Here is a 14,609-nt window from a genome sequence, read left to right on the forward strand (position 1 = left end):
CACAAAAATACAGCAACCGCGACTTCGCTCCACTAAAACCTTTTCCTGTTCATCCCTTCCCGGCAAAATTCCAAGGTCTAAATTTTATGAATTACTTTCTTATGTAAGCAAATAATATGAAGTTTAAATTTTCGGTCCATTTTTCACCTTTCTGTACAAATAAACTATCACCCAAGGGAAGTTTTATGGAATAGTCATACAGTAGCTATTCAGCCAGTGGCTCGTGGGCTCCATAGTACCATTCATGTAACTGAATAGTGATGTACGATAGTTCACCAGAAAACAATGAAATAACTTATATTTATCACAGTCATAAAGAGAGAGAGAGAGAGAGAGAGAGAGAGAGAGAGAGAGAGAGAGAGAGAGAGAGAGAGAGAGAGAGAGAGAGAGAGAGAGAGAGAGAGAATTTGGTCGGAGGGGGAAGCAGAAAAGGGGTTGAAGAAGAAAAGAGGAACACCAGTTGACAGTTTGTCCCAAGGCTGGTCTAGGTGTATTTTGTACTATACCAATTGTAACTGACCACTCAACTGACTAGTTGGTGTCTGTGCGCATCGTGTTTGATTTGATGGCAGAAATTAAATTGCCCTGCCGTTGCATACAAAGCGCTTCGTTTAAACTTCAAAATATACCCAGTCTAATTTCAGCCTTGTTATAGAACGTACCGGACTCTCATTTCATATCAATGAAGTGACAGGCTCGCCATCCTCATTGAAAAGGAAGAAAATTAGTTTGTGGTCAATTTTAAAGATGTGTTTGTGAGAAATTCAACGTGCCTCTGTTGCAGAATTCAAGAAAAGCAACGTAGAAAGGCACTCTATAATGCCTCGTAAATATCATAGTACTAAACACCTATCTGATGGTGGTCAAAAAGTGAAGAAACAGTGAAGCAACTTACATTTGAGTGGCTGGCCATTATAAAAAGACACTTTACAAAAAGTAAAGCGTTCACGGTTTCGTAATATGGTGTTGCCCGTTTCTTTGCAAAGAATAAACCATTCGAGGTCCAAGGATGATGCAACGGTGAAAACTAATGGTTCGTATTTGCAAACGCTGTGCCTCCACCAGCCTGCATCCTACGTCGTGTTCCAGATAAGGTAGGTCAATCATACCGAACTGAGCCTAACAGTAGACCACACTGAGGGGTCCAAGAAAAAGCGCGAGTTAGCAACTACGTTGTACATATTTGTATTACTGAGAGTTGAAAGGATCTATCATGGCTCGACCACTCTTAGAGGAATAAGCATGTGGTAAATGAAACGCACATGTATGTGTAAGAAAAAGGGTTAGAGATTATGACTCTCGACTCATAAAAAAAAAAAAAAGAAAAACCGGTCCATTTGATTTCCAGGTTAGGTGGAACGCCTTTGGCATATTTCGCCATATAATACTACTCTAACATAAGCAATGTGTTATGGATCAGGTAGGTAGCTGTTGATGATTGTGGTTTGTTTTTCTCTGGAACTATCTCCTGCTACTGTAATTGTTCAGTGCCACTTTCCTCTTGGTAAGGGTAGAAGAGACTCTTTAGCTATGGTAAGCAGCTCTTCTAGGAGAAGGACACTCCAAAATCAAACCACTGTTCTCTAGTCTTGGGTAGTGCCATAGCCTCTGTACCATGGCCTTTCACTGTCTTGGGTTAGAGTTCTCTTGCTTGAGGGTACACTCGAGCACACTCTCCTATCTTATTTCTCTTCCTCTTGTTTTGTTATAGTTTTTATAGTTTATATAGGAGATATTGTTGTTACTCTTCTTAGAATATTTTATTTTCCTTTTTTCCTTTCCGCACTGAGCTATTTTCCCTGTTGGAGCCCCTGGGCTTATAGCATACTGCTTTTCCAACTAGGGTTGTAGCTTAGTAAGTAATAATAATATATATATATATATATATATATATATATATGGTGTGTGTGTGTGTGTTTGTTTCATATATAAACTATTAAAGGTTGAGTAAAGTTGTGTTAAAATTTTTCTCTTGTAAACATCCCTTACGGACACGGCCTAACATAAGTAAGAAAGTCATGACCTCTAAGCTAAACGTGGGCTTAATGTTGGCGAAATAAACTAAGAGGGATGAACCTAGTCGTTAATAAACCTGCTGAAGACAATGAGTAGGCTAATGTGGACGTTATCTCCAAAAATGTTTTATCCATGTCTCGATGCATGCACATGAACGTGACGGTAATGAATCTTGTTTTATGGTTCCCTCTTCCTATGTCATGAGATATAAGTAAACACACACACACACACACACATATATATATATATATATATATATATATATAATATATATATATATATATATATATATATATATATATATATGTGTGTGTGTGTGTGTGTGTGTGTACCTTTCAAAGACTCATGGGCAGTGCGTCGGACTAGTAACTGCCTCAGATAAATATTCTAAAAGCCAGAAGGGAATAGTTACTAGGTAAGTTCTCTCTCTCTCTCTCTCTCTCTCTCTCTCTCTCTCTCTCTCTCTCTCTCTCTCTCTCTCTCTCTCTCTCTCTCTCTCTCTCTCTCTTAGTATATATATTCATATATATGCATATACTGTATATAGATATATTATATGTATATATACATATATATACATATATACATAAGTACTAGCCTTGATAAACACCAACATAAGCTATAGAGTTACACCCATAGAGCTATGGAAATAAGGACGAGATGGGAATAACACAAAGAGACAAAGGAGCAACATGGATAAGAGACTGGATCCCTAAAAATTGCAAAAGAAGCAGGCGAAGAAAGAAGACGATGGATTGACGAGCTAAGAAAATTTCCGGGTATAGTCACTATAGACCGACATAGAAAAACCATAAACAGACACGTGTGGAAGGTCATGTCTGAGGCATTTGTCCTGCAGTGGACTAGGAAGGGCTTCTGATGATTTTATGTATATATACATCCGTGCATACATACACACACACACTATATATATACATATATATATATATATATATATATATATATATATATATATATTATATATATATATACTCGTGTATAATATATATATATATATATATATATATATATATATATATATATATATATACTCGTGTATAATATATATATATATATATATATATATATATATATATATCTCGTGTATAATATATATATATATATATATATATATATATATATATATATATATATATATATATACTCGTGTATAATATATATATATATATATATATATATACTCGTGTATAATATATATATATATATATATATATATATATATATATATACATATATATATATATATATATATATATATATATATATATATATATATGTATATATATATATATATATATATATATAGAGAGGAGAGAGAGAGAGAGAGAGAGAGAGAGAGAGAGAGAGAGAGAGAGAGAGAGAGAGAGAGAGAGAGAGAGAGAGGCCTATGTATGCACGAGACCGCGCCTGATACCGGATGGGCCAACTGTCAAACCAATCAATCAAAAGCTGTGCCACTGAAAACAAATGTGGACTGGTAATCAAAAGTTGGTTAAACTATGAAATGAACCACGCATATCTCTTATATTTTACATAACCATCGAACCTTGCATCCTTGAATGACGATAAGGATCGCAATCTGGTCTAAATCGTCCCACTTCTTCCTTCAAACGGCAACTCGAAAGGTTCCTTTCCTACTCCCACGCCCCTTCATACCAACAGCCATGTTTATATAATTTCCTGTGTTATTACAATATGTCGATCTGTTCTTGGAGAAATTTCAGGGAGTCTATGACAGCAAGGGGCCAAGGCCCTTGTTATCAGTTAAAGTGAGCCAGAAAATGTATATGTTTATATGAGAGATAACTGAACATCCATTACTACGATCATACTAATCCAATGAGTAGAACTATCTTCTACAGGTCAATGGGAGTTGCCAAGCAGCTGGGCTTTCAATGGATGCATGTTTGTGAATTATTCTAGAAGCCTGTGGCCTAACGTGAAATTTTCTTTTTAATAATAATAAAATCAATTCGTTTGCATTATAAAAACTAGTTAACAAATATTCTTGGCGAAACTGATAAAGCTAGGCCTAGGCATCCTACTTATAAAGATTTAGGAAACCCTTACCTTAATTCTGTGTTTTGAATGTCATGGTCAAACTAAGACAGTTATCAAATGTGAGCTGAGACTAACATGTGCCATTTCAGAGATGATAGGGAACTCCAATGAACCTAACGGTTACTAACAAACATATCTGTCTAACGTCAATATAGCCTTCGACAATGTCAACTCTCGTAGACCAACAACAATTAGCAACGCAATTTTTTGTTACAAAAATTTACCTCGTAGTCTCATTACCAACTCCAATCAATAGAAAATACCAAACTATATTGCACTTACCAACCTTAACATCTAAAAAGTTTCTTGAAACGTCTGCAATAACAGTGGATTCCGACGCCATGTTCCTGGTGTCGGGGAACAGAACAACAGCTTTTATTCTTACGATATCAGTAGCTTCCTTCGTCCAATTTCGTCTATTCTTTTCTCCCACCAGTCTATATGTTTTCAATTCTGGATTAGTTGGGTTAAAATGTAATCCGAAGTTCAAAATACGAGCTTATTACACAAAATCAAATCGCGCGGCACTTTCCTCGTCACGGTATCGGCCAAGAGAAGCAACAACAAGGTAATAATGAGATTCTAACCATAATTAAAACCTACGCTAAAAATAATATTTTGTGACACATGCACGTGGATGTTTCATCAACATGTTTATAAAATTACGATAAAAAGTTCATGACTGCATTTCATTTTTTGGTTAAAAGTTTCGTACACCAAAAATATGGACTCTTATTTGACTTTTCAATAGATGGCAACTCGCGCGAAGATAATCACGTCATGATGCTACACCAGTGCGGTATCGGCTTCAATCAAGAGTCTCTATGATTGTATCAAGATTGATAGAGCTTAATATTTTGCTTGCAGATTTTTTTTTTCACTTACTACGAGTGAATCGGATCCCAACATACGATTAATAAAGCGATTAATTTACAGCTAACATAAGCGGGTAGAGAAGTAAGGTTTCATTCGGCCGTTACCATGTTAGCTGTTCTGGGTGTTTCTGATGTATATCTAGCCATGAATGAAAAACCTGAAAAGTCAGTAAAACATCGCCTTCGATATATTTTCAGATATAAATCCTTAACCATAAAATACACTTCGTCTTACGTTGGATTATCGATAGTTGACTAACACTGTACAATATTTTGCAATTGTAAAAATTGGCGCGACGGTGCATGAGAAAGGTATGCTTGCCAGGGTTAAAACTTTCAAGATATTTTCCTTAGTTTGAGGTAATTTAAAGGTAATTGCGGTTCTACGAAATTACGCGCTTCACGTTTAATCAAACTGGAAAAGTTTTAAGGTAAGCTAAGATAAAAAGCAGCAGCATCTAAGGCAGTGGCCACATGCTCAAGTTTAAAACCAGTTAGACTCAATTTTGGTAAATGAACCAGCTGTAATTACAGAATCTTCCCGAACTATTAGCAATCATACACAATGGCAGAATGTTTACAGAGATTCAAACACGCATAGTTGTAAGAGTGATACATTTACAATGGTAGGTCTGGTGAATTGAGTGGTAAGTCAGTTGCCTCGTATTGAATGTCCTGAATTCGATTCCTGGTTGAGCTAAATACTCCTAACACGTATTAACTACCAACATTAATACGTATATATATGTATATATATACATACATACGCACACACACACACACACACACACACACACACACACACACATATATATATATATATATATATATATATATATATATATATATATATATATATATATATATATATATATATATATATATATATGTGTGTGTGTGTGTGTGTGTGTGTGTGTGTGTGTGTGTGTGTGTAATGTCACTGACACACGACCTTCATACATTCAAATATTGAGCCAAAAATTCACGCTATCTTAGGAATAAATACCTAAAGGAAAAATGACTCACGATGAAGTGATTCTACCCATCGCCAGCAGGATTTCAAAGCATTCCACGTAATCAAATCAAAACTTTAAAAAAAAAAATAACAGCTAATTCAACTCCAATACTGAAGACTATTTTTATTTCTGAAATGAGCTCTAATTTTCGTCCCTGGTATACCCATTTTTTTTCCTAGTCTATTCATCCTGCCTTTCCACCTAGGTTTGTAGCCTAGCTAATAAAAATAATTCAAACTAGGTTTGGAGCTGAGCTAATAATAATAATAATAATAATAATAATAATAATAATAATAATAATAATAATAATTCCAACTAGGTTTTTTGCTTAGCTAATAATAATAATAGTAATAATAATGACTAGGTTTAAAGCTTATCTAATAATAATAATAATAATAATAATAATAATTCCAACTATGTATTGTGGCTAATAGTAGTAATGTGAAAATTGCTTGCGTAATATATGAAAGCATAAGGCGCTCTGTGACGAATGAAACAACACACGTGAAAACCAGTAAGATTACTCTGACCCGACTTTTTGAAAGCGGTCATCTACCGTGATATCAAAGAAGTAAAGATACGTAACCACACTTTCCTCTTTTGAAACATGGCAGTTTTTCTTTTACAATTTACTTTTACGTAAACCTTGTCTGGTAACCAGACGTGAATTCTTCAAAGTAAAAATGAACGTTAAGTTTTCAATTTGTTTTTCAGTAAAACTGTTACGGTTGACAGAAGCACGAGGCTGGAACGAAACGGATATCGGTTTACCAGTCTAAATATGTACAGAGGTACCTAACTTGCCTTAGTAGAATTTAGGTATGGCCAAGGCTTGAGGTATAGCATGAGATCACGACGAAAGTTACCAGGGAAAGTTGTATTTTTGGTTACCATTCCAACGGTTCGGTAGACCGTAGACCTGGTATTCTTTAGTCCTTGGTTCTCATAAGCACTCACCCAACGCGCGCGCGCGCACACACACACATACACACACACACACACACACACACACACACATATATATATATATATATATATATATATATATATATATATATATATATATATATATATATATATATATATATATGTGTGTGTGTGTGTGTGTGTGTGTGTGTGTGTGTGTGTGTGTGTGCAGATAAACCACGAGGCCGTCACGCCCGACACTAGGAGAGCCAAATGTTACACCAACCAATCACGAGCTGTGTCACCGAAAAAATACAGCCTGAACATAGACCTTGTATATTTTCATTGTCATCGGAACCCTGCATTTTCGGACGACAATGAAGATCGCAATCTGATCTTACCAAGTCGTTTCTCCTTTTTTAAACGTTTAAATTTTCCCTCTTCCCTCTAACGGCAATTGGACAGGGTCTTTTCCTCCTCCCCCAACTCCCGACTACTTCACTTCCTCCCCACATCGATGGTCATGGTGTGTGTGTGTGTGTGTATAACATTATATATATATATATATATATATATATATATATATATATATATATATATATATATATATATATATATATATATATATATATATATATATATATATATATATATATAATCCTGTGGGGTATTATTCCAATACGTCGGTCGGTTGATGGAGAAATTTCAGACAGGCTTGTACTTATGCCAGTAAAGCCGTCTCCTACACAAATGCTGCACAGGCCAGGTGTGGATAGGTTTATATGCGAAATAAGTGTTCCTCCATTACTACGTTCATGCTACAAATAATAATGACTAGTATTCATTGTTCACCAGAATTGCTCGGCTTCTCACAATAAAGGCGTGGATTAAATTTGATTAATGTTTTCCCATTTTATAGTAGTTTCTCTTTATTTCTAATAAAATCAATTCGTTTTCGTTATAAAAACTAGTGAACAAATATTCTTGGCGATACTGATAAACCTAGGCCTAGGCATTGTACCAGTAAACTCCCTTACTTCAATTCCGTGTTTTGAATGTCATGATTTTAACTTTATTCAAGTAAGACGCTTATCAAATGTGAGCTCAGACTAACATGAGCAAATGTAGTGATGATAGGGAACTCCAATTAACCTAACAGTTACTAACAAGCATATCTATGGAATGCCAACATAGCCTCCGAACATGTCAATCGATGTGACTGCACTCGTAGCCCAACTACGTTATTGACAAAGTTATTTTTTATTACCAAACTTATCTCATAGTCTCGATACGAACTCAAGTCAACAGAAAACACCAAACTAAATTACACTTACCAACGATAACATCTAAAAAGTGTATTAGATGTTTCCGCAATAACAGTGGTTTCCGACGCCATGTTCCCAGTGACAGGGTCGCTGGAGTAGTTTTCATTCTTATATCAGTAGCTTCCTTCGTCCAAATTCGTGTTTTCTTTTCTCCCACCAGTCTATTTGTTTTCAATTCTGGTTTAGTTCGGTTGAAATGTATTCCAAAGTTCAAAATACGAGCATATTACACACAATCAAATCGCGCGACACTTTCATCTTCACGGCATCTGCCAAGAGGTAACAACGACGTTTTCATGAGACTCCCTCCTAAATTAAAACCTACGTTAAAAAAACATATTCCGTGAAGTATCCACAACTAAATCTTATCAAAATGTTTTTAAAATTAGGATAAAAATCTTAGATTGGCCTGTTAACTTTTTGTTATAACTTTCGTAAACCAAAAATATAGACTCTAATTTGACTTTTCAATAGAAGGCAACTCAGCGAGAAGAGAATCATGTCTGACCCATATATAACTGTGACTTCTGTGTTTAACCATCCCACACCGGTGTGGTATCGGCTTAAAGAGTTTCCATGACTTTCAAGAATGAGAGAGATTAATGTTTTAATTGCAGTTTTTCATTTGAGTTATTACGAGGGAATCGGATCGGAATACGCGATCGCTTTGGAGCTGTCATACATGGGAAATAAGGTATCGTGCTTCCAAATTCATTACTATTAAATTTGTTCATAACCATTTTGGATGTTTCTGGCATATAACTAGCCACGTATGACCAGTAAAGCACAATCTTTCACTGTCTATTTTTCATATGTAATCCGAAACACTTTACCATAAAATCAAGTTCGTCTTACGTTGGGTTATCGACTGCTGCTATGTACAATATTTTGTTCGGTGAGGGTGGTGTCAATTCAGGTAAACAGGGTAACTTTTAAGGAAATTACCTTAATTTCTGGCAACTTTTAAGGAAATTACCTTAGTTTCAGGTAATTTTCATGGTTTCAAGGAAATTTGTAAGGTATTGACATTTTTAAGGTAATTTCGGTTTTATTAGCTTCAAGTATGAGGAAGTTGGAAAAGTTTTACGGTAATGTAGGTTAAAAGGCAGCAGCATCCAAGGCAATGTCTATATGCTCAAGTTTAAACCTTGCTGGTAAATCAAGGATGAGTTGTGATACAGTGATTGCAGAAACTACCCAAACCACCAGCAGTCATTGTGACAAAATGTTTATAGAGCTTCAAACAATGCGTTGTTTTGGTATTGATGCATTGATTCTGGTAGGTCCTGTGATTTGAGGGGCCAGTACGGTTGCCTCTTAAAGAAGAGGTCCTCAATTCGATTCCCGGGCATTATTGCTGCGTTGTGAATTATTGTGCAGTGTTTAGTCAACCGGCGAAATACTAGTATAACCACCTCGTTTGATGTAAAGTCAACACACACACACACACGCACACACACAAACACACACACACACACACATATATATATATATATATATATATATATATATATATATATATATATATATATATATATATATATATATATATATATTTTTTTTTTTTTTTAATGTGTGTTTGTGTGTATGTGTGTATACATATAATGTATTTACTGTAGAGGCATATAGGCTTACTCGTAGTGTGTTGTCATTCAGATGGGTGATCTGCCTAGTCCGATGGAATTGGGTTGGATATGTATCGTTCTCTGATGTAAATGAATCAAACGCCAATGTTGCTAGTAATCTTGGCTTGCAGTAATTTTTTAAAGCAAATAACTAAATGCTTTAAAAATTTTTAACGACGCTCACCGAACATTCATGGAATTCCTGACAGTTTTATTATTTCTGAGTTTGGGTAACCACACCTTTTTCTTATGAAACATGGACAATTTTTCAGAGGCTATCGAGGTCGGTTTACGTTTACGTAAACCTTGGCTGGTAATCAGATGCCAGTTCTCCAGAGTAAAAAAATTACCGTTTTGTTTTTTATTTTAAAAGTAAAATTGTCACATTGCTTGACAGAAACAACAGCCACCGTTTAACTACTTCTATTTGGTGACGTGACACATATGGGTCGACCAGCCTCAAATCTAAATATGTCTAAGGAAGTTGATCCTTTTATGTAACTTAGATTTGGGTTGTAGTCACTTACCTTTAGAGAATTTGTATATGGACAGTTTTATTTTTGGTTTGTATATCAATGGTTGGGTAGACCCAAGTCTGGGTAGACCGTAGACATGGTATTCTTTAGATCTCGATTCTTACAGGTACCCACACTCATACTCACTTGCAGTGAACGAGGGGTAAAATACTCCTCCTGATCTCTTTCTGAGATGTTTAAAGATGAAATTCAGAACGCGGGAGCACGGAAATCAAAACAGAAAAAGTGCACGGAGAATGGTTTCCGTGTTGATGGCGGTTTGTGGGAGGGTAATTACATAAACACACAGGGTTTTTAGGTTATTCGTGATAAAGATCTAAGCGGGATATTATCATTAATATCAATATCAATAGTTATATAATAAGATTGGGAAGTTGCCTAGCCTAATATCTGACAGTTCACGTTGTATGGTGGAGTGTATGAATTCTAAAAGGACCTTGCATCGTTCCTCTGCCCCGAACTGAGCCTATTTTCTTGCCCCTTAATTTACCTTTGTTCCTGTTTTGTTCACCCACATTACAATCTAACCTCTCAGCTTTTATTCCATGGTTCAATTTGCTGGGCTCTCCCCCTATAGCACCTCAGGGATGAATGGCCACTAGATTTCGGAAGGCAAAAGTCCATCTTTAACATGTTTCAAGTATAATATACCACCAATTCCAGGCAATTTCGCTTGTGCTTCGCCTTCCACTGCGATTATTGTGTAGAAGAGATTCCAAAATGATGTACACAAAGCATATGCGAAAAAGCAGTCAACCGTATAATGCCCTCTTTGACGTGATGATTAGCCCAACCTTAAGTACAGTTAGAAATGTGCATATCTATCACATGGGCCTACCAAGTCACTGGCATGTAAACGTCAGTAATCCTATAGGCTGTCAGGCGGAAAGGTGTGTCTCCTGAGGATATATAACGGATTTTGAGCGAAGCGAAAAATCTATTTTTGGGTGAGATAGCCATGGCGTCCTGATGGAAGGTTCCTGTTTGGTAGCTTCCTTGGGTATAAGACTACTAAGATATTCCCAGAGAATTTAACCACAGGTTATCACAGAATTCTAACTTCTGGAGCGAGTATCTCAAAGGTTTCCCTTTAAGACATCGTAATACAACAGGGGACGCGCATGTCTGAACGCGCCACATAGCTATCTTCACCCCGAACAGAGTTAATGCTTCGGTGTGTAAGGACTGAGAATAGCTGGGAGCCGTTCCACAGCTAATCTCACTCGTGGCTACTACTGATACTCGAGACGTAAACAAACGGACGCCATTGCTCTAATGACGTCACGCCCGTCTTCATCCTGAAGCCAGTTGCTGCCCATCACCATGATACAATTGTGTAGGGTGGGAACAAAACTGGACGAAGTAGTAGGGAGGGTCCATCAGGACGCCATGGCTATCTCACCCAAAAATAGATTTTTCGCTTCGCTCAAAATCCGTTTTTTGGGCTCAAGCCATGGCGTCCTGATGGAAGAGTACCAGAGAATCAATGTATCGTGGTAGATTTTCCCCCAGTATTAAGTGCCTAGGCATTGACAAAACAGCAAAGTAATCTTAGGTAAAGAACCATAGGAACGAAGTATCCTGCCCCCCTTGGTAGGAAGTTCCCATGGGCTATGCCGACGTCAAAGTGGTATTGAAGGGCTATTCATCCTGACAGAAGAACTTGAAGAACTTAGAGATGAAGCGGAATGTTTGATATTTGTATAGGAACATTCTGAATTAGACCAGTGGTGGTTGGGCACTGTGTATAGAGTTCATCTCTTGGTTATCAGAAGTAAGTATTCGTGTAGGAACCTTACTGAGACAGGGTGAATATAATTTAGGATTAGACATCTTAAATTCTTCATGACCATAAGAAAGGAGGAATAAATAAAACTATGACAGTATGTATTTCATAGTAAGTAGGAGCTGAAAGAGATGCATAAGTAATAAAATAGAAATTTTATTTCACAATGCAGAAATTAAATAATTTACAGCAAAAGTAAAGTTCATTTACAGTAATAATAATGTACATAGAAATAAAGGCTTGCTCTTGAATCTGAAAAGGAATTTCAGGATTTGTAGGTACTCGTTCTCGAGGAACGCAAGTCTTTAAACAACACATCATGCTCAAGGCATGCGGCACTTGTGTAACACTATGACATTTCACCTGGGATAAGAACAGTTATAAAAGCACTATGTGTTTTTAGACATCACTATGAATCGCTCGAGGGTCAACATAGGCACCCGAAGAGTTAGAGTCCCAAGTAACTCACTGTTCTACGCAGAGTTAGGTGCAGGTTTCATAACACTACCTGCGGCTACCACAAAATGTTTGACTTCGTGCACTTGTTTCGCATAATGTTTAAAGAAAACTCGCGAGGACTTCCAGCCCGTAAAGTTTTTAAGGCTTTCAAAGTCCATGCTCTGAAAGAAGTTCAGAGAAGATGCCACTTTTCTAGGATCATGACCAGCGGGTGTACTGTTCGGATCCGCTCTGCGAATGAAGTAGGTGATTTTCGCTCTTAATTGTTTCAGTGACAGGTCGCTGCCCGATGTTTCTCCTTTGAAGAGTTGGCCTCCACCAAAGTTCGAAGTTCTGCGAAGATAGACCTTGAGACTCTCTACTGGACATAGAGAGACATCCTCCTTCAGGGGGCATATTCTCCAAGGGCCCCATCTTTTGGTGGGTAATTCGTTTTTAGCGAGAAACGTCGGATCAGGGGAGAGGGTCACTTCTCCTGAATCGGTAAACAGGATGTGTCCTTCTTCTCTTGATAATGCCACTATTTCGCTGACTCGAGCTCCCGAAGCGAGAGCAAATAAAAATATAACTTTCTGAGTCAGATCCTTGAGGGGGCATGAATCGTTGTCCAAGTTGGAGGCGAAATGGAGTACCTTGTCTAGTGACCAGGAGATCGGTTTCGGAGGGGGTGCTGGACGTAGGCGAGCACATGCTTTTGGTAATTTGTTAAAGATGTCGTTGGACAGATCAATTTGGAAAGCATATAGAATTGGTCTAGCCAAGGCCGATTTGCAGGTTGAAATCGTATTGGCTGCTAATCCTTGTCCATGAAGGTGAATGAAGAAGGACATACAGAAATCAATGGTGATTTCTTTAGGATTTTTTGCCTTGACAAAGGAGACCCATTTCCTCCAGGATGATTCATATTGCCGTCTCGTGGATTCGGTCTTGTATTCCTCTAGGAAGTCTAGACTTTTCTTCGAGATCCCAAACCTCTTCTTTGCGGCAAGGGAGAGAAAATCATGAGATGAAGGTCCTTGATTTTCGATGATGAAGCGAAGACAGTCGACTTCTGTACTTGTTGAGAGAGAACTGGGCCCGGGAGAGGGATCAGCTTGGGCTGCAGCTCCAGGACCAGGGGGTACCAGTTGCTCCGGGGCCACTTGGGAGCCACTAGGGCCGCTGTCCCTTTGAAGGTTCTCAGTTTGGAGAGGACTTTCAACAGAAGGTTGGTGGGAGGGAACAGGTATATCTTGGACCACCTGTTCCAGTCCAGTGACATGGCGTCCACCGCTTCTGCTTTGGGGTCCTCGTACGGGGCTACATACAGAGGAAGTTGATTGTTGTCGCTCGTTGCAAAGAGATCTATCTGAAGTTCTGGGACTTGGTGAGAGATGAAGGAGAACGATCTTGCGTCTAGAGACCATTCCGACTCTATCGGGTTTGTCCGAGATAGAGCATCCGCTGTCACATTGCGGAATCCTTGTAGGTGAACTGCAGACAGGTGCCACTTCTTCTTCTCCGCCAGACGGAAGATTGGGAGAAGCACCTGATTTATCTGGGGCGATCTTGAGCCTTGGCGATTGAGACAACGAACTACCACCGAGTTGTCTAGGGTTAGACGGATGTGGATCGAGGGCGGCGGGGATAACTTCTTCAGAGTAAGAAGGACCGCCATGGCCTCCAAGATGTTTATGTGGAACGTCTTGAATAGTGGAGACCAGGTACCTTGAGCCTGTTTCAGGTGGGAGTGACCTCCCCAACCTTCCAGTGAGGCATCCGTGTGGATGTTGAGTGATGGAGGAGGGTGTTGGAGAGGAATGGACCTTTTCAGGGCCTTTGCTTCCGACCACGGCTTTAGGAGGCGTCGTAGTCTGTCTGGAAGCCGTCTCTTGAGGTCTCTTCGAGCGATGGATGCCGAGCGTCTCCAGACTCCCGCGGCATCCTTTAGCTGTGCACGAAGCACTGGGTTTGTCACTGAGGCGAATTGTAGAGAGCCTAGAA

The 14,609-nt window shown here is 38.1% G+C and overlaps 1 long non-coding RNA gene across 2 annotated transcripts in view; it reads right to left on the bottom strand.

Annotated features, from left to right (window-relative positions):
- Positions 1–8,470, bottom strand: part of LOC137648463 (uncharacterized) — a 735,573-nt gene extending 727,103 nt beyond the window's left edge. For both annotated transcript variants that reach the window (XR_011045626.1, XR_011045627.1), the window contains exon 1: positions 8,230–8,470. This is a non-coding gene — a long non-coding RNA (uncharacterized lncRNA). The remainder of the gene's footprint in view (positions 1–8,229) is intronic.
- Positions 8,471–14,609: the final 6,139 nt, after the last annotated feature.

Source organism: Palaemon carinicauda, chromosome 10, assembly GCF_036898095.1.
Source record: "Palaemon carinicauda isolate YSFRI2023 chromosome 10, ASM3689809v2, whole genome shotgun sequence".
NCBI lineage: Eukaryota > Metazoa > Arthropoda > Malacostraca > Decapoda > Palaemonidae > Palaemon > Palaemon carinicauda.